The sequence below is a fragment of the Triturus cristatus genome, chromosome 4_2 (genome assembly GCF_964204655.1).
Source record: "Triturus cristatus chromosome 4_2, aTriCri1.1, whole genome shotgun sequence".
In the NCBI taxonomy this organism is placed as follows: Eukaryota; Metazoa; Chordata; class Amphibia; order Caudata; family Salamandridae; genus Triturus; species Triturus cristatus.
The window spans coordinates 111,676,286-111,700,829 of NC_140586.1; positions in this window are offsets into that span (position 1 = coordinate 111,676,286).

Consider the following 24,544-nt stretch of genomic DNA (forward strand, 5'->3'; position numbering starts at 1 on the left):
ACACCACAGCCAGACTTATCCTGAACCACCCCAAATGGACCACCATCACCCCTCACCTCAGAAACCTCCAGAAGAGTTGCCAGTTCAAGATCCTCACACTTGCATACAAAGCTCTACAAAACCAAGGACCTTCCCACATCAACCATTAACTAGTTGTCATTCAAGTGAAGTCTCTATCCTTCCCAGGGCTTAGGCTGTCACAATCTCCATAACACATCCACGGCACCAGAGAGCATAGTGAACACCTGTGCGGCGTTTTGGTCATTTCTGGGAGGAAAGGCAAAGTGCAACTTTGTTAGGTAATTTACCACCTCATTTACGCCCGAGGATGACAAAAAGAAAATGATAGAAGAGTATTGCTGAAGTGTCTTTAATCTTCTGCATATTAAATGGTTTCACAGAGTTTTACTTTGTGCTGCAATTCGTTGGATTCTCCCAATTAGGCTGTGACACTTCCCCGCAAGACACCTATGCTCCACCTCGCTCGCCCTCAAACACAAACCTTGCATCCATCGCAGCGGGGCCGCTCCTTCTCCTACCTTGAAGCCAAGACATGGAACAACCTGCCCCTCCACCTCCGAACAGCACCCTCCCCCTGGTGGACTTCAGAAAGAGACTCACAACCTGCCTTTTCGTCAAAGACACAGCACCCCCAGCGCCCAGCTACCCTTAGGAATGACAGTGCTGCGATATACAAATACTACTGAGTGATTGATTTCTTTCAGTAATATGGACATAAAATATTTTTTCTCTAAACTGTGTATTGTACTTTTAGTGGGTGCCTCCCAAATAGACCCATGTCACTTTAAAGTCAGATAACAATGGGTCCCTATTCTAAAAAAAAACTAGTAAAATAGTACAAATTGCAACGAGGAAGTCATTGCTTTTTTTTTCCAAAACAAATGTCCCTCTTTGGGATTTTTCCTCTGAAAATAAAAAACAAAAAATTGAAAGTTTAACATAGAGCTCTATCATTTTGCCAGAGACATCCATCAAACTTTCAATGTATTTACAGCAACCGCAGTGACAGCGTTTTCCTGGAAATGCAAGAGATATGTGCTGAGCCCCTGACATCTCTAAATTTGGCAGACGTATTACCCTCGCCCTAGTGGGAGTAAAGTACCTCCGAAAGGTGATGGTACACAAACCTTTCAACAAACTCCTAATCAGACTCTAAGGGTAGCAATGAAAAACAATGTGCTCAGGATCAGCAACTCTCGTGAACTACAATTTTAGCCGCCTTTGTCAAGACAAGACAATGTCAGCCCCTGGGGGAAGTAGGGTCACAGACCAGTCTTCCCCCAGGGTTCTTCGATCAAAACGGAAGGACAAGCTGGGGTGGGGCTCAAGGGGTTGTGCAATGGGAGGGATTAGGGTGGTTATAAAGGTTCAGGGGAGGAGGGCCCCTTCCTCTTCCTGCACCTAGCAACACCGGGGGAGGTTTTGTTAAAGTTAGTTCACCCACCCACCCTACAAGTCTTAGGGTAAGGGTTATGGGTTAGTTGAGCGAGCCGGTTTAGGACAGGTTGCAGTTCCATTTTGGGTTTCACAGTACTTTGGAGGGGTGGTGAGACACAGACGGGCACAAATACCCCTTGGCTGGGGGAAACAGGTGAAGGATGGGGGGTACGGGATCAGTGGCGTAGCTAGAGCTTCTGGCACCCGGGGCTATTCCTTAGATTGCTGCCCATGGCAGGTACGGGAGGGGCGCGGGGGTGCTGGAGAAACAGGACTGCATTTAGCACAGAATGTACCTATTACAAAGAATTAAAGCTAAGGGGTGCATCATGAAGTTCCACTGCCCTTGGTGTGCAATACAATACAGGCTGTGCTGTGTGTGCGCTGCACACTAAGTACATTTTTCATATGTGAGCCCTGGCGTCCTTTTCACTTTGAGAGATTTCAACGTACATCCTTCATTTCAATTTCTACCAAGTTTTGGCTTAAAAAAGATAAACGTTTTTCAAAAGGTAGGTTATGCCGTTCCTTTCAAGTCAGACAGTGCAGAGTCAGGAAAGTCAGGAATCCCAGGTGCCCCAAGAAATGGGGTCAGTGATTGGATAGCAATGCCCTCACACACCCTTGCAGGTGTCATGCTTCATTATCTGGGCTGCTCCTCTTAAAAAAGATAAAACCATATGCCAAATGATAAGAAAGCAAAATATACTCCTTTACAATTACTTTATCGTTGTTTGTTTGAGCACATTGACCGGGTTGTTTCTTAACTTTCACTTTTGTTGGAGGGAATGTTTTTGCTAAAATCAAATTTCTGAAGTGTTTTTCTGTTGAAGCCCTGGGTGTTGACCTTTAGTTGAGAAGGCAAGCGTGCTTAGAAACATCCACTCTCCGTGACTTTGTGGACACATGCCACGAACGGTACTTGTGCCACTACAAGGCATGTAATGCGTATGACAGACTGATTGGCAGGGGCACCACTTAGCCACCTGAGACAATCACCACATAGAGAAAAGAAACGTCCTAGAAAGGGAATTGGTATATGTAAATCTGAGTTTGTGGCTATGCAAAGGCAACACCTGCCCACCCAGCTAAGATACACCAACAACGAGCCCATGTTCAAAAAGCTATTAAAAACTTGGATCTTCAGCACCTCAGATCAGGAAATATTAGCACTAATCTGATCCTTCTGCATTCATCCTTTCTGCACTTTCCCCTTTTTCCCTCCTATCTTCCCCTCAGTCTCTGTCACATAGCGCCAAGATGCTCCTTGGAGTGAACGCTGCGCTCTATAAATACCTATTTCATTCATTCATTGATCAGAGTGGCAATTGTAGCTCCCATGGCCTCCTATATTTGCTCTGGAGCCCAATGGATTCAACCGTGTAGCTTGGCTCTAACGCGCCATCATTCCATCCAGATATCATGTACAGTATTTTAAACCTTGGGGCAGATTTATGAGCCCCTTGTGCCACTTTTGCGTCACTTTTCCCATGTTAAAAGTGACGCAAAAGTGGCGCAAGGGGCTCATAAATCTGCCCCCTTATTTCTCATCTCCCCATGCAGTACCTCCCCATTTCAACTAAAATATTCCCGTCTTTTAACTTCCACACTCTCATCACTCATCTCTGTCTTTCATTCTCATTACAACGCTATCACATTTCATTTACTCACTCCTCAGGTGTTACTTCCCCCGTCACCAGCTATCACCTCGGCCTGACGACCTTCAAATATTACCACTACCCTCAGTAACGGGGGACTTTTCCATACGTGCACGAGGCCCTTTGCATCCTCGCTACGCCACTGCTTCCTGACGGGAGAGTGAGACAGCTATCAAGTACATCCGGGAGAGAGAGGGCTGCAGGAACTGTCGCCGGAAGCTGGTATTTTGAGTAATCTAAGTTAGAACAGGACTGAAATAGCAACAGGCATCCTGGGAGGTGTCTGACCGCAAGCATGAAAGGCACACTGGTGGCTCTGTACAGACAGGCCTGACAGAAGTTTCACATTGGGACAGGTAGACTGTAAAAAACAGCCTGGGCAGTTTGACGGATACGTTTTTACCCATGGCACTTAAAGAGCACATGATATAATGTGGAGTTATGTTTTCCCACCTGACAAGCGTCGTTGCAAACAACGTATTGTTTCACATTAGCTGAAATAAACCTGCAACCACAGGCAGCAGCTCTGTGAGGAGGTGCAGTGATGCCACGGACACGAATATGATGTGGCGTCCAGCTTACCCCCGGCTGTGGCCGTGCTGTCTGTCTGCTTCACTGTCTCTCTCTCTACTGTTGCAGTTGCTTCACTGCCCCGCCTCATTTTGCTTTATTTTAAAAAAATAAAAGTCCCTGGGGCCACCGCAGCAGGGTTGACCTTGAGAGGTTATAAGGCTATGCGCTGTCCCCACCCACCGCCAGGAGCGCCACTCAGACCTAGTGCTAAGGAGAGGTGGCAGGTGACAGGCCGGATTCAAAGAGTATGTTGGTGGCACAGTGTCAGTCATGGTCAAATTTCGGGCACAATTATTTCTCACAAGGAAGTCCCCCGTTTAGCTCTTACCTGTCCTGTGTAGACTCCACAATGGCAGCACCTGCAAACACGTCCCGTCCTTTGTTGGGGTAGGGGTTCTGCAGCAAATCGCCCAGCACTCCCAAGATTACACTCAAGAGAGCGCAGGGTGGCGCGGGGCTGGCCAAATAGGATGCCCAGGGCCGTCATTGGTAGCGCTTTCCCTCGCTACAAGATTGACGTCCCTTGGACCCAGATATACAGTACGCCATGCACCGCATCACCACTATGCTAGGTGGTGATTGCAGCATTTGCAAGCAGGTGCGCTTGCACTTCATACACGTGCAGTGCTGCTCAGCGACAGCCGCACATGTGGGTGTGGCGGGTGGTGGGTGTACTTCACTGTCAGTGTCCCCAAATAATTAAAGCCACAGGCCACTAATGCTGTGCAGCCACCACCACCCCCAAAATAGTGCCGCCTGGGGCGTACCACCCCCCCCAGCTACACCAATGTATGGGATGCAAGAGAGCAACGGATGGAGATCCAAGAGAGGATGTTGAAAGAAAAGTGAAGACGAGAATGGAATGATGGAGGAGGTCACAGAGTGAAACGGGATGAGCGCAATAGTTGTGAGGGTTAGGATGGATAGAGTGAATGATGGGGTTGATGATTGGTTAATGTGATTTGTTGCAACCTTGTCCTAATAAAATGTCCTTTTACGCTTCAAGTAACAGCACGGAGTGTAGTATTGCATAAAGCACATTAATAAACATGTGGCCGAAGTGCTTCTAAATAACTACACACTTGACGGGTTAGCTTCGCAGCAGTCTCTGGTTGGTGTACGACTGGTTTGAAATTTCAGCACGAGCACCTCAACAGGTGATAAATCAGGAAAGGAAGCCGGGATACAGAAAGTGCCACAGTGTTCCTCCTGGACTGATCCATCTGTTTAAGCTCCCGCTCTATCAATGCCACACAGAGTTCTATGGCGCGAGGCGTGTGTTCTCCCATCTACCTAGAAGTTTGTTTGACAACCTCCTTCAAGAATGTTTTTTTTTCTTACTGAAGAACAACTATAAGCATAGTTATGATTAAGTTATACTGGCAGAGTTAACAAACTGTAGGACTCTAGAGAGAAGAAACGTGTGATGAGAGGCGAGAACCTCACTCTCCGGGAAGGTACATTGGTAGAGGTGACAATGATGTGTTGGTGTAAGACTTTGGTGACCATTCGGGCCCGCATCTTTGATATAATGCACATGCACCTGAGGGAGTTCTCCCACCCAGAGCCCTCTCCTACCTTGATACAAGATGTAACATCACGGTGGAAAGCAGGCAGGGTGGGGTATGTATTATGTTTTTATTGGATACCGCTTTGAGTTACCAGAGAGGGACAGATCAAATTATGGGTGGGTTAGATCAGGGAGGGTTGGGAGAAGGGAAGTAGAAGGAAAAAGCTAGCTAATGAGGGAAAACAAGGTAGTCTGGGCCTAGAGTGGGCAGGGTGGGAAGGAAGCAGTGAGGGTTAAGGAGTCAGGAATAGGATTTAAAAAAGTAACAAGTAAACTTGTGTTGAAAGTCTTGGGTATTAAAGTGGGAAAATGACGTTAGAGCCTTCTGGAGTGGATAATGTTTTGGGATGGAGAGATGGGTTACAATTGAACAATCTTTAGGGACATTTACTGTGCATTTACTAATCAGGACTTTTCAGTAATAGTGAGCTGTGCTTGCTTCAAATAAAGCGGCCAGTCCCACAAAAGCAGAAGATTCGAGAGGGGTTCTTCTCCCAGTGAAACAGTCTCCAAGATTCTGGGTGCCTCTAGGGGCAGCTTAGTCATTTAAAGGAAACTGGGGACCATTTGAGGGATATTTTGAAGTTTTTTTTCTAATGACGGAGATCAGGAATAATGATCAAAATAGGAACAACAGTAAGACAAAATGCAATTATGAAAACAAACAAGAATGGAGAAATATCAGACCTCTTTTAACCCCTTCGCCGCGGCAGGAATTCCGCCGCGGCGCTGGGGGGGGTTTGGGGGCAGTTGCGGTGGCGCTGTGCTCGTGACGGAACCACTCCGTCATGAGTCATGGACGAGCTGTGCTCATGACGGAGTGGTTCCGTCACGACTCCGCCCACTGCGCTAATCGCCCGCACAGGCGGGGAATTAGCGCCGCGTGGGCGGAGCGGCTGCCAACGGCCGCAGCATGACGGAACCACTCCGTCATGAGCACAGCGCACCCATGGCTCATGACGGAGTGGTTCCGTCATGAGCACTGAACGGGTTAAATATTTGTGGTGGATGCTGTTGACCAATTCTTCTGATAGGACCGTAGGCTCGTGCTTGATATATGGCTGAGTGAATTGTCCTAGGCTTGTACATAGGGTTATAATATGAAGCTGTCACTTGGACTTTTTTTCCCAGTTCTGGACTTTTACAGATCATTGTTTTCCGGTGTTATAGTCCAATGGGTTCAATCTAAATAAATTAAGATTACAAGTCCCAGAAGGAATAAACAATAGCAACTTGACTTTTAAATTGCACTTCAAGTCGCATTTCTGCCATTTTTAAGCTTCTAAAATAACAATGGTAAATCTTCCAATGAATTCTACTCATTTCACTGACCTCTCAGGATGGAAAGCTTAGTCTGGCAGTGTGCATGACCTACAGCACATATCAGTTGTCAGCAGATAGCTTTGAGCCCAGTGAACTATCGAAATATGGCAAATAAACACTGGAAAGAGGATGTTTTGTGAAATGGAGTCACCTGGTACCACAATTTATACCTGATGTGGCTGACTCAGCGCAAGCCATTCTTTTATTGGCCTGTTAAATACAACAGTTTGTTGTGTGAAGGCTCTACTGGCCTTCCAGAAGCTGGTCAGCCTAATCTATGACTGACACAGTCCCAACCAGCTTTAACAAGTGGAAGAACCTGATGCACAGAACTGACAAGTGAATAAACCTTCTCCTTCCCTACTGGCTATTTATCAGTAGGAACAGCAGACATCTGACTGACTCTGAATTTTAGAAGTCAGTGGCTGTTGAAGAGGTTTCCCTGTCCCAAGCGCTTACATTCTAAAAATCAAAAATAAGCCCGGGTGCCCAAAGTTTTTCTTAGCAGGCCGCCACCCACTTTCTCTACTAGAGTGGTCCATTCCATTCTTTTGTGTTGTCCACTTTCACCATTGGAGAGGCCCACATCTGCTACTTACACTACCTAATTCCAGCACTGCCTGCAGGACCAATGTGCCTAACTCCTTCAGTGTTTTCACTGCCCCTCTGGCAAGTTCATCCTTTGGTTCAGCCTCTCCTGAAATCTCTTTGTTAAGTCAGGAGAAGCCGTCAGAATTCCACATATAAAACCAGGAAACCTGGGAGAAAGTTCAGGCTTCCAAACTTGACTGAATTCTATGATGTAAGGCAATTTCCTGATTTTACCATACTCCATTTTACTTTAACTTCACATTTGAAAGCATGTTGAAATATATCAGTTTAGATGCGCACTGTGGAGCAGGGTAATTTAGCCTCCACCCTTACACATTTTAGAGCATTTTAATAATTTAATAAATGAGAAAATATAAATTAATAGAATTAACATACAGATAGACATGTAGGCCTGAAAGGAAAAGCCATGTTTTTAAATTGAATGAGAGCTCTAGGCTCTCATTGTCAAGTATATTAAGTTAAAAAGATTTCTGAATGCATTTTCCTTTTTTTTGACCTAAGGTCAGTTATTTCAGTAATGTGGAAATACAAAAATTCAATGATACAATCGTGCTAAGCTGAAAATGACCTAATAGAAAACGTTAGATTTCGACCTTACCATGAGCATAATTTTAATAGAATAGAATGATTTTTTTGAAATCATGTAGTTTAATTTTCATAAAGTGTTTCTTCATGAATAAAATTTGCAAGTTAGAATGTGTGAGAAATGCATGATATCATTTGAGTAATGTGGAAATCTAACCAAGAAGTGCTTTGGCTTGTAGAAAGATGAATGCTGAGAACCTAACCTTGACTTGCTGTATGTTTATAAAATGTTTTCCTTTAGTATTAAATCTGTAAGCCTTTGCCATGAATTGCTTAGTCCAGCACGTAAGCTTTCCTGTTCCCATGAATACACACACCATTTTATTTTAGTGATAGATATCAAAATGTTGCATTAGTGTGTGTTCCTAGAGAAGAAGAGGATGGATTATTTTCAGACCCTTTTTAGACTCTCTTCAGAGCCTTTTGCTGGGACTTTTCTATGATTTACTCAGTAAGACACCCATTCATTTGCCTTGCCTGCATGTATGCTGCTCTGAGACTTGAATGAGTTTCTTTAAACTTCTCTTTATGGAAAGTAATTGCTGATTTAGAATTGTTTAAAGCTTTATGCTTTCACCTCTGGAGTTGGAACTCAATATGTCTTCTAAAAGATACTTTTCTCTCATTTTCTGGACTTAGAATAGGGATTAAATTATATGAAACCCGCTTTATGCATTTGTTCTGTATTGTATTACACATAATTTAATTTCTTATTTTGAAAACTTATTAATAAAGATTTATGTACTAAAAGATTTAATAAACCTTTGAAAATGCACATCAAATCTCATCATTGACTCCCAAGAAATAATAATTGAACTATGATGTAAGATTTGGTTTTGATTTGCAGCATCAGATTAACTCTTTTCTTACGTCCAAGGCCTGTTGGCCCAGGGCCCAGTAAGAGCAGGGACTTTCCTACATATGAATAATAAAATTTATACCGTAAACCAAATACTTATTTAAAGTCCCTGCTCCACCACACGTCATAGAAATGCAATTATATACATGCACCTGACATTATATTCACTGTGTGCCTAAACTTGATTAACATGTGTGAAACATTTAAACGCATTACAGAAATGCATTCACTGTAGAAACTAGAGATTTATATATGTGTGTACTAATGATCAGTTTAAACATGAATCATGTCTTTTTTTTATTACACATGTGCATGTATACGATGTATTCAAAGCCCACATTAGATGCCATTTAAGTTAGCCTGACTGCAGACCTCAGTTGAAATGCATTTGCTTGCCAGCATGCTTTTCGTTTTGCAGGCTTATTATTTTGTTAGCTACAGAAAGACTCATTGTCTGTATTAGCCTTCTGAAAGAGAGGCATGAGAGAGACTTCGCAGTGAACATGGAGAAACAATGGTCAAAAGAAGCTTTCTGTCCATCATGTACCAGGATGGCAAGATGTTCAAGGCTGAGAACTGCAACCTCAGTTCGATGCATTGGGAATTCAGAGCTATGTTGCAGATGCACTCAAGTGGTGCTCCAAATGGCTCCCAGTGGTATGAGGGAGATAATCCGTTTTTGAATCACCTGTTACTTTTATATTAGTGAACCCATAGTTTGAGTTAGGAAACATCCCCTTTACACTTAGAGAGGTGCAGACCTCTCTTCTTCTATTCTTGCAAGTGTGACGCTTTATGCTAAACACTTAATTGCTTTTCCTCTAAACTTCTACTGGAGTCTGATCATGCTAACATCTTCCTCTTCTATGCTGCTGAATCAGAGAACTTTGATTAATGATTCTATATTTGATCCATGTTTAGAGTAGAGAAGGGAACTTTATTTAATGGACACCGGTTTACTTTTATCCGTTATTGTATAATTGTGGCTGTTCAAAACTCTGTTATCATTCTGTTGCGTCTCAATCAACTGAGATATTTAACTTTGCCTATTGAACTAATGTACTTATTGAATTTGAATTTGGCTTGCATATTTAGTGGGCCATTCAAATAAAACCCTATACTAATATTCAGCGATTTCTGGTTCTCATTGTGAAGTCACATGGTCTTCACAAGTTAAATTGTATTGTTGACATTTTCTCCTTTTCAATTCTTCAAGTCAGCTATCAAAGATTCATACGACTAATGGAGGAAAATCTTTGACGACTTGACTATGAGATTTTGTTGTAAGCCTCAGCACTCCATCAGCTGTACAAACCATTTCTTTTTAGACATTTAAAAAATATTTTAAATCACAAGAAATCTCTCTTCTTACATTGCCATGATGAGATTGTTTTATTCTGCATCCAATCAAACACATCGTTTTGCTGCTTGGCATTTAATGTCAAAGTGAAACACATCAGCGCAGAGTCAGCTGAAGACTTCTTGACTTTTGATTTGTTGCAGCGTAAAGCATTCATAAAATATTTAATATATGCTTATTCTCAATTATTCTAATGGTACTGGGCCCTTTTTGATTAAACAAACTGCAACAATTTCATTTACCACAGAGTCAATGATCCTTTGATTAATATTTCTCCACTGGAGGGGTGAAAATTAGGGTGACCAAACTCCACGTTAGCTGACGAATGAGGACCATTAATTGACAGTCAGCTCACAAGTTAGAAATAAAATATAAATATGCCACTCTTAAGACCATACTTGCAGAAATAAAGAATAGCAACTGGAAAACCAAACCTCTCGAAGAAGTTAAGTCGAGTGAGGATTATGCAAACCAAAAGCTCTGCAATAGAAACACAGAATAAAAGGAGTAACACCTGATGTTCTGTAAGAGCTTGATAAATCTCCCTACAACACATTTAAAACAGCAGTACAGTAGCAAAGTTTAAATGGAGACCCAACAAGACTCAATTATAGACTTAATTAGATTAGATTAATCTGGTTATTGTATTAAAAAATCTAAATTCCTTAAAATAAGCAATTTCTTAAGTACTTTGGCCAAGAATATCACAGCTTGCATTAAAGCATTTAGGCAAATCTTTTTTGAGTGATTATAAAATTCCATTTGCAGATTTGTAGAGTCCCAATACCCTTTAAGGCAGAAGGATGGTTCAAATCCCTAACAGCTAAAGTTCTACGTAAAAAGGGGAAAAGTTCAGACTTAAAGTCCATTAGGGATGAGTCCATTAGCTTAGAGCTAGAAATATCATGAAAATAGAAAAAAGAAATGGTTCGGCAAAGGAGGTTTCAGACCATCAGCTACAGATTGTAGCATCGAAAACAGTCCAAAGTAAAAGATCAATTAGCATAGCATCCTCTTGCACGAGGAAAGAAAAAGTATGATGTTAGGGTAAGATGCCCCTCCTTTTGGGTTTCTTCTTTTAGAGAGTTTTTAGCAATGTCCATTGTTGTAGCATCACACCACCATTGAAACACTATCATATGTCCATGTTCACATAGTGCCACCTAGCACACTTGAGACCTCGAGATGGTTTGGCATGCTAGTCAGGAGAAACAACAAATTGTGAGTCCATACAAGCCTAGTATCAAATAAAAAGATACAAAGGGGCCGATTCCGATCTAGGTCGGAAAGCAGTGGGATCCGGAGTGTTTTCCGACCGAGCCGGACCCCTACAGTCCGACCGAGCGAGTACGATGCGCACGTATGCTGTCAGACTCAGTTCGGTCGGACTCCCATAGAAGTCAATGGGAGCCGGTCGTACGACGCGTCCATGGGCTCCCATTGACTGAATGGGTACGTCTCGAACAAATGCGCCCCCTACAGTGGGTACTCGTCACTGCCACCCGCACCGTACATGCCTGTGTTGGGGAGACCCATAGGTCTCCCCCTGTGTCCGAGTCGTAGGGCTGCGGGTGTCAGGGGGTCCGACGTGGACCCCCAAAGTCCGACTCCGGGAGCTTTTGCGAGCCGGACACTCCGGCTCGCACAGGCTGTCCGACGCGTGCATCGTACTGGCTCGGTTGTAAATCGCATCCATTGCACGCCACGGTTAGCTTTCGACCGGGACGTACGGAGCAGTTCGGACCCGGAAACGACTCGTCGGTCAGTTTCATGTAGCTCGCATCCTACTTGCTCGCTCGTACAGCTGTACGAGTCGGCCGGAAAACATGCGTACGGCTCGTAGTTTTTCCGGCCGAACCCGATTCGGTGCCCTTCTGACCGAGATCGGAATCGGCCCCAAAGTAGTCTGTCCATAGGCATAGATGAAATTCTAATTCCACAGGAATATTTCACGGTGCATATTGAAGAAACCTTCAGGAATGTCAGGGTGTAAATATGTATGGGAGAAATAAGTAACATATCACTTGTAAAGAACAACCCATTGTATTAAATCAGGGGAAAGGGAGAGGTCTTAACCACTTCTTTAAAAGATTTATATGGTATATCTATTCTTTATTCTAGGATAGCTGTAGTTTATACATAACGTTCTCCATTTTTTTCAATGATCTTACATGGTCCTTGTCATTCTGCTTTTATCTTATTTTCAGCGGTTGGTAATAAAACCAATACCCAATCTCCAACAAGGAATTCTCTCCTTTCCCTTTATTGTAAAAGTGTTTTTTGCATCTTTGGCTTTTCTCTAAATTGGTATAGGGTAACTCTGATAATTTTCCAAGCCTAGAGTTTAGCTGTGTCGTGTAATGCACGATGTTACCTGCTTCTTCATCCTCATCATTTTCCCAAACCTCTTTTGTAATTTCAAGTAAAGTATGAGGTTTCGCAAAAAAAAAGTATTCAAAGGGAGAGTATACCAGACTGCTTTGCGTTTGACCCCTAAGCATAAATAAGGTCAAAGGTAATAATTGATCCCAATTTTTCCCGTCACCTGATAACATTTTCTTGAGTGTAGGCTTGAGGGTACCAGTATAATATTCTACTAGTCCATCGGTTTGTGGGTGATAAACCAATGTCTTCAGATGTTTGATATCAAGCTGGTTATAAATTTGTTTAATCAGTCTGGATACAAAAGGGGTGCCTTGATCTATTAGAATTTCTTTTGGAAGCCCCATATGGGAGAATATTTGGATTCAAAGTTGAGCTATTATTTTAATGGTGGTCGCTCTCAAGGGTATGGCTTTGGGATAATGAGTCAGAACAAGGCAAAGGACTGATTACATCTATTTCTAACCATTCAAACAGTTTTCCTATTTACTACATGGGTAGTAAAGTGACTGTAGGTGGTTGATAGGGATTTTTACACTGACATATTTCACACTCAAGCAGTATTTTTTTATTTGCCCCATTATCCAGGGCCAGTTAAATGGTGTGAGATGGCTTGAGTGGTCTTCTCAGATCCACTATGTCCAGCCAGAAGGTGGGGGTGTGCATAAAACAATATCTGTTCTCTGAACTCTTTGGGAGATAACAACTGACAAAGTTCATTTACTCCACGTATTCAATATAATAGACCATTTTTTATTATTGAACTGGAGACAGTAACGTTGTGCTTTCCCCTCCATTTGTCTAGTAGATTGCCAGGCATTTTGTAGAGAGGAATGATTAACTTGGCCCATCCAAAAATTACGGTCTTAAACCTAGGGTTCAGGAGTAATTAGGGAATTCTGGGGATTTTGGTGAAATGTATCTATGACCTATTTTTTCTTTTATTCATGTATAATACAATCTCCTTCATGTACCGTTTGACCCTTCTCTGTAAGAGTTTTTTGCAGCAGGAAAAGGAATTAAGGGTTGTGGGTCCCTAAAATGACATCCTCAGGAAAGTCCCTAAGTATACCCACCTCAATGACTCTTTCCTGACCTTCTACATTTGTTACCTTTCCTTCAATATAGGCTATGTTTTACTGTCCCCATGCACACATCTAATACCCACATGTTTGTTTGAAACCATTTGATAAGGCAACACTAAATCATCTTCAATCACTGACTGCCTACATCCTGAATCCAAAAGGGCTGTCACCCATTTTTTATTATTTATTTGCAAACTCACCTAGTAGCTTGTTCCCATCTCCTGGGTAAAATATATAGACCAAGGAGCATAGTTAACTTCCATTGGCTCCTCTCCTGGTTTTCGGTTTCTACAGAATTTGCGATATGTCCCTCCTCTCCACTTTCATAACATTGTGGTAGAAATGTATTCGGTTTTTGGTGGTCATGCCTTATGATTTTCAGGAAAACCTTTGTGGCTTTTCTTATCCTTTCTACTAGGGAAGAAAGGTTGTGATTGATGCACTCCCTTCTCGATTCTAAAAGGTGTTGTCAAGGTCGGGCTCCTGCGATAATAGCCATTTCAACGGCCTACTCCAGGGTCAACCCTCATTGTTGACGTAACCTCTACTATGCATTGACTGGTAAAGCATCTAGACACAGCTCTAACTATATGTTAATCTTTATTTCTTCCTTACTAGATTTCTCTATTCTCCAAGCCTTCTTTTTATATTTAGTTAATAAAGTTTAGGTGCAATTTGCTTAGGGATGTTTCTTAATTTTCCCCCATCTCTTCCCTTCCACCCATTCCCCTGCCAAACGCGCACGCTTGCATGCACCTGTGATAGCCAAGCTCTCCTGGAGCAGGATGCGCAATAGATGGTAAACAGCGTGGTCCGCTGTGGAATGACGCACTTCAGAGGTTGACGTCCTAGGTGTTGTGAATGTCGTCTTCTGATTTGTTAGCCTTGTCGATTAGCCCCGTCTGAAGAGGTGGCAATTTCTCTTTCCCCTTTCATCACAGTTGTCATGTGGGTAGGAGAAGTCCTGACTCAGATAACCCCTTTCATTTATTAACTCACTTTGTTAGTGTCTTGCCATCTTGTTTCTAAACGCTCTTTCTTGTGTCCTAACGTTCTGTTCTTTCGTCCTTCCTCTCTGTCTCCTCCCCCTTTTGCAGTTTTGCATGTCATTCTTTAATTTCTTTCTCCTCTTCCATTCCTTATAAAATTCAAAGTTCTTCTTTTGTTTCTTTAACAGGTGTAGATGTCATCTGGGAACTGAGTCCTATTTCAGGTAAGCCTTCTATTTCTGTTCCCTCCTGTGGCATTTGCTCCTCTTGACATGTAGGCATGCCCTTTTTCATATCACAAAATTGACAGACGTGCTGCAGGTATGGTTCATGGACAGCACCTTTGACAACTCATAAAATCAGATAACCCCCTGTCCACTACAGACTCCATCTTGTTCATTAATGCGAGCCTGGGCATTCCCAAGTGGCCATTTTGTCACTTTAACATTTACCTAGGAGGCTGCAAGCAAGGGGGTTGCTTTCAGGGCAGGATGGGCTGCCATGACCTGACCTTGGCAAATGGCGCAATTCTACTCACAGCCTCCTGTTTGATCAGGCTGATTTGAATTATCTTTTGGGTGGTTTTAGTTTAGATTATCAGTTTCTTATCATTTGTAAGTTACTTCAGGGATTGTCTTTCTTTTTTGGTCATATTCTAGAAAGTGTTCTTCAGGTTGTAGTCCATATTTTCTATCTCTTTGAACAGGGCCTGTTAATTGGTAATGATTTCCACTGGAATGGTAGCATTTATTGGGCAAAAGGTTGATTTTTTCCGTAGATTAGTGTATCTTTTATTGTCGATGGTGAGTTTGTCTTTGAAGTGTGCCTTTAATTTTATCTTTCGGCAGAATTCTGCCACTTCATTTTGTAATAGAAATGTGTCCAGTTTAGGGGTCGGAACAAAGCCTAGCCCTTTATTTTGGACCGCCAGTTGGTCCTTCGTCAGTATCCTGTCCTTTTGTTCAGCTCCTCATGGTAATGCCTTGTTCTTGGTCCTCCCATCTTATTTTCTTGCTTCTTTGGGCGTCCTGGCCTCTCCATAAAAAAGGTGGATTGAAGGGTGTGGGGAATCTTGGTGCTGGTCCTGGTATGAATTGGTTCATCAATCCTCCCAACTGTGGTGGAAAAGGTTGGTAGAAATGGGCTTGTGGGTTTTTATATAGCGGGCCTTGCCATGTCATCCGCCAACCACGTGTCTATCTTCTCCCTTGTCTTTTTCATCTGTTCCTGTTATCCTCTCTGCTACTCCATCGTGTTGAGTCTGTGGAGTTGTCTCCTGAGGAGTCGTAATCAGATTCTTGATCTCTGGGAGGGTTGTAATCGGACCTGGTGTAGGGATAGACTTTCTCCTGTGAAAACATCTTAATGTCCTTTCCTAATTTGTGAATTTTACACTAAATGACTTTTAGATGCAGTATGTCATTTTAACATTTTTGCACACAGATCCCCACCAGTACTTTCCCTCAAAAGGAGGCGGTACTCAGCTAGGGACACGAGTACGTAGGTGCAGAACCCAATGATGACGCCCCCGATAGGATACCATAGTGGCAACCACTTAACACCACCAGTGGAAAAATATTGATTGAGGGTTTCTGGTAGATAATAGAAACTTCTGAACCCCACGAAATGAGAGAGATCACACTAAATTGATTAAGACAGACTATATCATTGGGAGCAGAGTGATCTTCACACAGGCTTCTAATCCCCCCCTTCTCCAGGGTGATTCTTTATTGTTGAAGATATCCAAGATTTTCACAAAGCCAGAAAGGATGGAAGAGGGAAAATAGAAGGAAACAATAGGATTCCTGGCAATGGGACTGTACATGCTCTGAGTAATTCTGGATTCTAGATGTGAAGGTAGTGGTGCTTTTGATAGCGGTAAGAATGGGATGCATCATGTAAAGACTTACATAGATCTAAGACCCAAGACCCCCACGTGAATCTTAAAGTTAGAGATAGTTTGAAACTCATAGGAGCAGCGGCAGGCCCATGCATGGAAGCAGGGACGTGGTGAAGATCATTGGGTTCAGCAGAAGTAGACATGTCACATCACACTTTAAATTCAGGAAACTTCTTGTGATTTATTAGCTGAGCTGTTGTACGGAAAATAACTCACCTTCAGGAAACATCTTGTGGTTAGTTCAAGCTGAGCTGCTGCATGAAAAACAGGTCACCTTCAGGAAACTTGACAGACCGTTTAAGTGGATACTTCAAATGAGCCATCATATAAAATAAGTCACAAATGGGTCACCACAACTTCTATCTGCTAGGGGAACGAGCTGAGATGCGCCATTCACATAAGAGCCCCCTTCCTCTAAAGCGCTGCAGTCTCTTACACCTTTTGCTTAAACATGTACACAGGGAGAAATACCAAGTATCTCATCCTGCCTTAGAAAATACTGACACGCAAGTGTACGCTTTTAAGAAAAGCATACTTCCATACTGAAAGGTCAGATAGCTTGCCAAGAGAAACCACACGTAATAGAACGTTTAGCCTGGGCTAATCAGTATTTAAAAAGATATAACAATTCGCTGTGCGGTAGATAAATATATCTTTGCTCCACTTAAATTCTGAGAACTGAAACCCACATGGGGTTTCCACGCTGATCCTGCGAAGCTAGGCCCACCTACATGCGCTTCTGTTTTCAAGAAATTGACACACCTACTGATGTTATCTTGTATGTACTGTGTGAATATTGCTTGCTTATGTCAATAATTAACTTGTAACCTTTTTCTTTGTGGTTTGGGGAAATAAATAGCTTTGCCATTAAGCTGTACTTCGCACATCAGGTTTTAGTCTCTTTGGAGCTAACTGATCTCTTCAGCTAGCTGTAGTGATTAAATCCATATTACGCAGTCAGTGGTTTCTTCTGTTTTGTTTAACAGATTTTGCTCCAACATATTGGCAAGGTCCCAGCCAGGAGTTTCACTTGGCCTCGCCGATTGCCACCATCCAGAATACCGCATGACCCCACTAAGTGCAGTTGCGCATCTTAACAGAAAGTGACGAGACACTGATTTCATTAAAGTTTCCCCATTCTCTGGGATGGGTAGGACTCAGGAGACTGGCATCATTAAGGTGAGAACATTGCAAACTTAGGGGCATATCATCAAGGGCAATTTCGCCGCTTTAGCGGCACTTTTTGCCGCTAAAGCGGCGATATTTTTATCGCCCTATCAGCAAGCTGTCGCCAACAGCTGTTAGTGACATTTTTCTGACAATAGCACCCGTTTTTTGCCGCATTGCATGTCAGCGATATTTATCACTAATGACATGCAAAGTAGGCGTTCCCCACTAAAATGTAATTAATAATGCCGCTAACACACCATTGCTCTATTATCAATGCGGAGCCATATCCGCGAAGCCATGAATAAAGGTGCACTAAGCACCGTTCATCGCAACTATTTAACGCCTGTAAAATTGTTTACTTAACCACCTTTAACATGGGAGGTGGATTGTTACGTTGAGTCCACGCTTCCCTATTAGCAAGCTTTTCAGTATCGCACTCGCATTATCGCAGGATTTCTCCCGCTAATCCCCGCTATTGCTGGATTTCACATCGCATCTTAGCAAAGCATTGATAATACGCCACTAAGAGTGCGATGTGATCCAGCGATAGACGGCGATAAAATAAAACGCGCTAAGCGCATTTTGCGATATTTATCGCATTTGCTTGCTAATATGGCCCTTAGTTCCTAATTATTTAAAAAGGTGACATTTGGCATTTTCATATGGATGATTTATGTATTATGAAAGATGGTATATGAATAATGTATACAATAATTAGTGGTATTTACATGCAAGATTGTGTATGAATTGTAAGACACTATAGTTAGTATCCCAGTGGTAAGTCCGGAAGATACAGGGAATTCGACTAAACAGTCTCAAGTGGTCAAAGGCAGAGAAGGACTTGAGAACGGGTCTCCCAGTATATGTTCTGTCATTGTATCAGACATTAATTTGAGTAAGAATAGAACACCCAAGACACTTTTTGCAATCTCAGACCTTCAAATATGGAAGTCACAATCTGCGGTTACAAACTGTGAAGTTTATCCCATCCATGAATGTGGAGGAAAGTGACCAATGATTTTTGCCCTAGTGTATAGTTTAAAAATTCTGTAAATAGAAATATGGCCACAGAGTAATGTCATTTTTCGTTTTTTTAATCATTATGTAGTGTATAATATAAGAATAAATTAAGGAGTTTCCTATCTTGTAAGGGATAGTATAGAATATTAGGAAAGCAAATTAAGTAATTGACTGAATTAGGCAAATGTCTCAACAGTCCGTGAGTGATCAATCAGAAGGCGTCCCCAAATTTCTGTTCCTTCTTTATAACAGAAAGGTTGTTGGCGTCTCCAATGGCACTGACCCCAATAGACTACTAATACAAGTAACAGCTAATAATCCCTTGATGGGAGAAATTCTTGAATTGCTAGGTATTGGCAGCACATCACCTTTACGTCTGAGGGCAAAATACATTGATAGCATAACAACAGGTCTGTTAGATAATTAAATAGGCCCTCAAAAGAACTGACTTGAACCCTCTATGAATGTTGAGGGAAACAAGCAAAATGTAGCATATCACACAATCACCAAGGACAAATCGTAAAAAATTGGCCAAACACCCTAGTGACTTCCATACTAATTGATGTAAATAGGAAAGAGGCACAAGACAATGATAACATTTTTCAGTATATATGAAATAAAACCTAAAAACCTCTTGGAAGTGAAGAAATGTTTTTATACATGACAGGATATGATCATATAAAAAGAATTGAGGAATACAAAAAGTTAAAATAAGGGTACTAAGGCAGCAGGCCTACCTACTTGTCAGAGGTAGGGTTTTTGGAGGTTAGAGAGGTGGCGATACATAAATGGAGTAAATCTTGATGCATTGTTCAGAGCAACCTCCCTATTAAAATGTAAGAGTTCGATGTAGAGACATGGGGTCTGATTTAGAACATATGATGAAGGTGTTCCCTGGAAACAAAGCCAGGATGGAAAAACACTGTAAAGAATGGCATAAGGCAACATTAAAACGTGCACATGCGTGGCCCCATAATGGCACATTTGATAACCCAGCATTAGATTACATGACTACTTTCTTGCAGAGTAAATATACAGGGTCTAAATTGTTGAAAAGGAAGGCCACTATGGCCCTATGGTTGTTCACCAATACAGCATACCCCTACGCACCACACACAAAGCAAGGTCTGCAAACCCAAGAACCTAGTATAGGTGCCCCCTGTTTGTGGACAAAGAGCCCCCAAGATGTATGCCTTTTCCACACAACAGTACCAACCACTATTCCCATAAAAAAACTATAACTGCACCCTCTCAGGTTTGGGGGCCAGGAGAATTAATACCCCGAGACACACAGACAGGGGAAGAATTATTGAACAGAACGGGGATATAGATAATTATCATGAGGGTGATTTTTGGCGGGACTTTGATATATCACTAGATTAGAGGAATGTGTTGCAAATTGTACAACCCCTGTGGAGATTGTTCAACCAATGGTGAGGCATCCTCTAGAGGAGCCATCTGATTAGTGATGGTGAGGAAGGGTAAATAAGTGTTAACTGATCCACCCACAACTGTGCTGCCTCGACCTCGAACAATATCCACCCTGGCCACTAGAAAATGGTTAACAAGGACATTGCAGGGAACATTTTTGATTATAACAGCACTGACATGGCTATTGATTGTGTGTTTTTTCCAGTATATAAGTAAGATGCTTTTAACACAGGGACAAGTAGGAAATAATTACAATGAGGTAAATAACATAGAATCAGTCCCCTTCACACAACTATTATATTACACATCACATATGGGTCCATGAGAAACATCATGAACATTACTAAAAGGACAGCCATGGAAAAGCAGTATTACGAATGATGAATGCACATGGTGGTGTTTTGGATGCAACCAATCAACAATTGTGTATTGTGACCTCTTGTTGAAAGGGCAGATATAATTGGATTTAGAGCTCATGAAAACAATTTATTGGGGTCCCAAATTTTTGTTATCGACAAACGCATTGCTGACTATTTCCTGCAAGGACTCACCCGAGCTACTGTTGGGGACATAAGACCATGTAACCAGCTTTCCTGCATTTCAGCAAGCTCTGTGAGAATCTCCCATTAAAACAAAAAAAAATATATATATGCACAAATTTCTCTAATGCCCTATATAAAAGAGTCAAAATGCCTTTGTAGATGAAACACCACAGATGCACACAGCACAGCATACTTGTTTACAAATGGAGAGTCATGTATTTATAATTCATGTAAAAAATATCACACACCTGTGAAAAGAAATGTCCTGACATACCAAGGTGTTTCATACAATGTGTGCTACCTTGAAACATAACATGTGGTATCAACAAATGTCAGAAATAGGAGTAGGAAGCACTTATGAATAATGTTTTGTCTGCTCATTGATACCCTGCGTCACACAATTAAGCTGATTACACAACATTAAGCCTAACCTTGTGTTCACTTTGATGCCAAGTCTGCTGGTAATTTTCTGATCTGTGAAGTAATACCCCGGTGGGGCATTGCTGAGGGGATCAGATTCGGCAATGTCACACATTTAATCGGTAATATCTTTTCCCACCTCACCATCATGTTAGGAATAATGCACACACTGTCCTCAGCTTACCATCCCCAAAGTAACAGCATTGTTCAAGTGCCGGTACTGTCTCCCACTAGTACTGTTTACCTTAAGAAACACCACATGGTCAGATCACCATTTGACCCCACATCAGATAGTGACAGGAAGAGTAATGATCACATTTGTGCCATTTACTTTACATAAGTTACAGACTGAGACTGCACCTGAGCTTGTACAAACTGAAATGCCTGTTTATTTGTCTCAAATAATGTAGTGTAGTCCCAATAGTACCCTGTCATGCAGGACCTACGACCCAATGGTGTGGCAGAGGGCCTCCCAATCCCTAATATGGTGGTGGTCCCTACCAGGCACCACTGTAGGGATTAGGATGGTCCCTCCTTGCCAGCTTTTCCAAGGCGGCTCACCCGCCATAGAAAGGCTGGCGAGGATGGGCATTGGGGGTCCATAGTGGGCCCCCCTTCACCCCGGACCCTTTTCTATGGGTGTGGGGTGTCCTCCAACAGATCCCTGTACCAAGTCATGTAGTACAGGGATGTGTTACACATCGCTTTTTCCATTGCGTCGGGTGGTGCAGTCAGCAGCACCCACCGCAATGGATAAGCTGTACAATGCAACCACCACCGTGGTGGTCGCATTGTGATTCGGCCTGTGGGACCCCCAACACTATGTCGGGTGGTCGTCCACCCGCTATCCTATACAGCCCTTTGTTCGCAAGTGGAGAGATCCTCAGTCTCAAGGACCCTCCTCTGTAACAGAGAGCATAGCTACTGCAGTGACAATTTGCAGACACAAGCCAAGGATATCTCTCTCCAACATCTGCCTAGCCCCACCTGTGCCATCCATCCCACCGAGCAGGAAAAAAGTGGGAGAAGAACAGGAGAAGCAACTGGAGTAAAACTTCACTCTACCGCTCCAACAAGAGACATATTTATTTCAAGTTATGTTTCTCATTTTTGTTTTTCCTCCTCGGTGTACTAATATTGATGCTTTAATTTCTATTTCTTTTATCCTACATCAACTATTACTCGCAGATGCAAAACCACTGATAATGATACTGACCATCACCCTCTCCACACTGCTTTGCTTGAGAATATGTTGTACTAACACATGCATAGTATACCCACATCCTCGTCCAACACCAGCTCTTACGTATCTGTCCTCATCTCCAATGCCTCGGCAGTAGACAAACTGCATTACTGTAAAGCAGCATCTCTGAACATTACACACTGTCTTTTACACCCCTTTTCATGTAGAGTAAAAGCACAGCTAAAACCAACACGTTAGCCCTGTCCTGATACTATGCGAGTTAACACAACTAGATTTGATAACACTCCTGGAGTACTATAGATCCTGACAGATAGACAAGAGATAAGAGATCAGATATCAAGAATGAAGAAACCAGGTCATAAGGGAGAGTGGCCAAAGTGGGAAAAATGTATATTAGACCGGGGTATCTTAGGGGTAGCTCAACAGCCATCTGAATGTAATAGCCCCTACCCTCTGAATGCGCAGGCAGACCAGGTCTCAGTGTTACAAGATCAGTATTTGCCCACGATGAATGGCATACTGGAGCCAAGTTCATAAGTAGAGCAATTTCATTATGGAATGGCACAGAGACAAGCAGCACCCTAGTGTTTGATTAGATAGTAGAACAAATGTGAGATGCAAACATACCGAGATATCCCTGGACAGAAACTATCCGACAACCTAGAATGCAATGAAATGAACACGTTTCTCCTTGTTTCAACGGAAATGGGACAGTAAAGGTGTGGATTAACCTCAGATGTAATACCCCCACATGCAGTGCCAATATGCAGGGGTGCACCCCCAGCCTGATGGACCATTTTTGGCAGTGCGAGGCCCGACTCCACATGCAACTACTCCCGAACTAGAATGGTCTCTGCTTACTTATGACTCGACACAACTCACTCCCTGGTGATACCAGGAGTGGACATTGCAACATTACACGACCATCACATGAGACGTCCAATGACCTTGTTTCATCACCACGTGAAGAAAAGAGCTGTGGAATACTTTGACATAGCAGTTTGGGAAGAGGTGTGCAGACAAAATATTGAGTTGGAAATTCTCAACTACAGAAATATCAAGTCCTAAATATCTTCAGTGAGAAATATCGACAGCAAGATTATCGTGGTTAAGAATATCAAACTGAAGGTAAGAAATATAGGGGTCCCATAGGTAACCAGGCGGAAAAGGGGCCTGCTATGGTGGCGGTGTCTGTTAGACACCGCCATCCATATTAGGAAGGCAGTGGGAAGCTGCCTTTCCGTGGCGGCAACGCCACCACAGAAAGGCATGCGGATAGTGACTTCGGGGGCCCGTTGCGGGCCCCGAGGGTATTGGGGGGTGGGGGTGCACATGGGGGGTACCCCCCTACATTGTTATGGACAAGGTGGCAGCCGGTCCCGCTAGGGTGGCGAGCGGACCCTAAGTTTTTAAAAATACAGAAGTCAATAATATCATATGCAAAAATATAGTTGTTTAAATTATCGATTTTCTAATTAGTGTTATGTATTTTAGTATATCATTTAAATGTATGTGATGTTTTTTTGTATGAGTATTGTTTCTGTTTTTAATATATGTGTTACATTTTTAGTATTTATCAATTTTATTTTAATTCAATTTTGCGTTTTTTAGTTTCGTAGCTGATTGCTGGTTTATAGGGGAATAGGGTGGGAAGTACTTTAATTATAATAAATTAATGATTTTTTTATTTATTAATATTTATTTAATTGAGATTTTATAGTATTAATTGTGGGAAGTAAGTTATTTTAATTAATTAATAATTAGCTGTTAATTAGTATTAGATAATGAATTGAAAATTAAATATGGAAATTGTTTAATTCATTTTAGGTGCGTGTTATGGGATTTATAGGGGTAAAGGGTGAAAAGTAATTTATTTTTAATTAATTAATAATTAGTTGTTGATTAATATTTCATTAATTGAATGTTAAATATAGGAATTGTGTAATTCATTTTAGGTGTGGGTTGTGGGGTTTATAGGGGTAAAGGGTGGGAAGTTAAATAATTTTTGAAGGTTTTATTTGTTTTTTAATGAATAATGTTTATTTAATTGATAATTATTTTATGTTAAGTATGGAAGTACAATTAATTTTTTATTCAGATGTGGGTTGTGAATTGTGTGGTGTTAAAGGGTAGGATATAAATAAAATACATGTATGTAATTATGTTTTTGTTTATAAATAATATCTATCAAAAATATTTGTTTGTTTATAATATTAAATATGTTTGTATTTTAGTTTTCAACATATTTATATATTTGTCTAATGTATTTTGTTTTTCAAATATTTTTTGTTGTTGATATATATTGTTTGTTTTTAATTTTTAATTGACTGTAGTGGGAATATTAATTTGTATCCCTCTGCAATCCAACACTTTCCCTACTGTTACACTCACTATAGTGGGAAT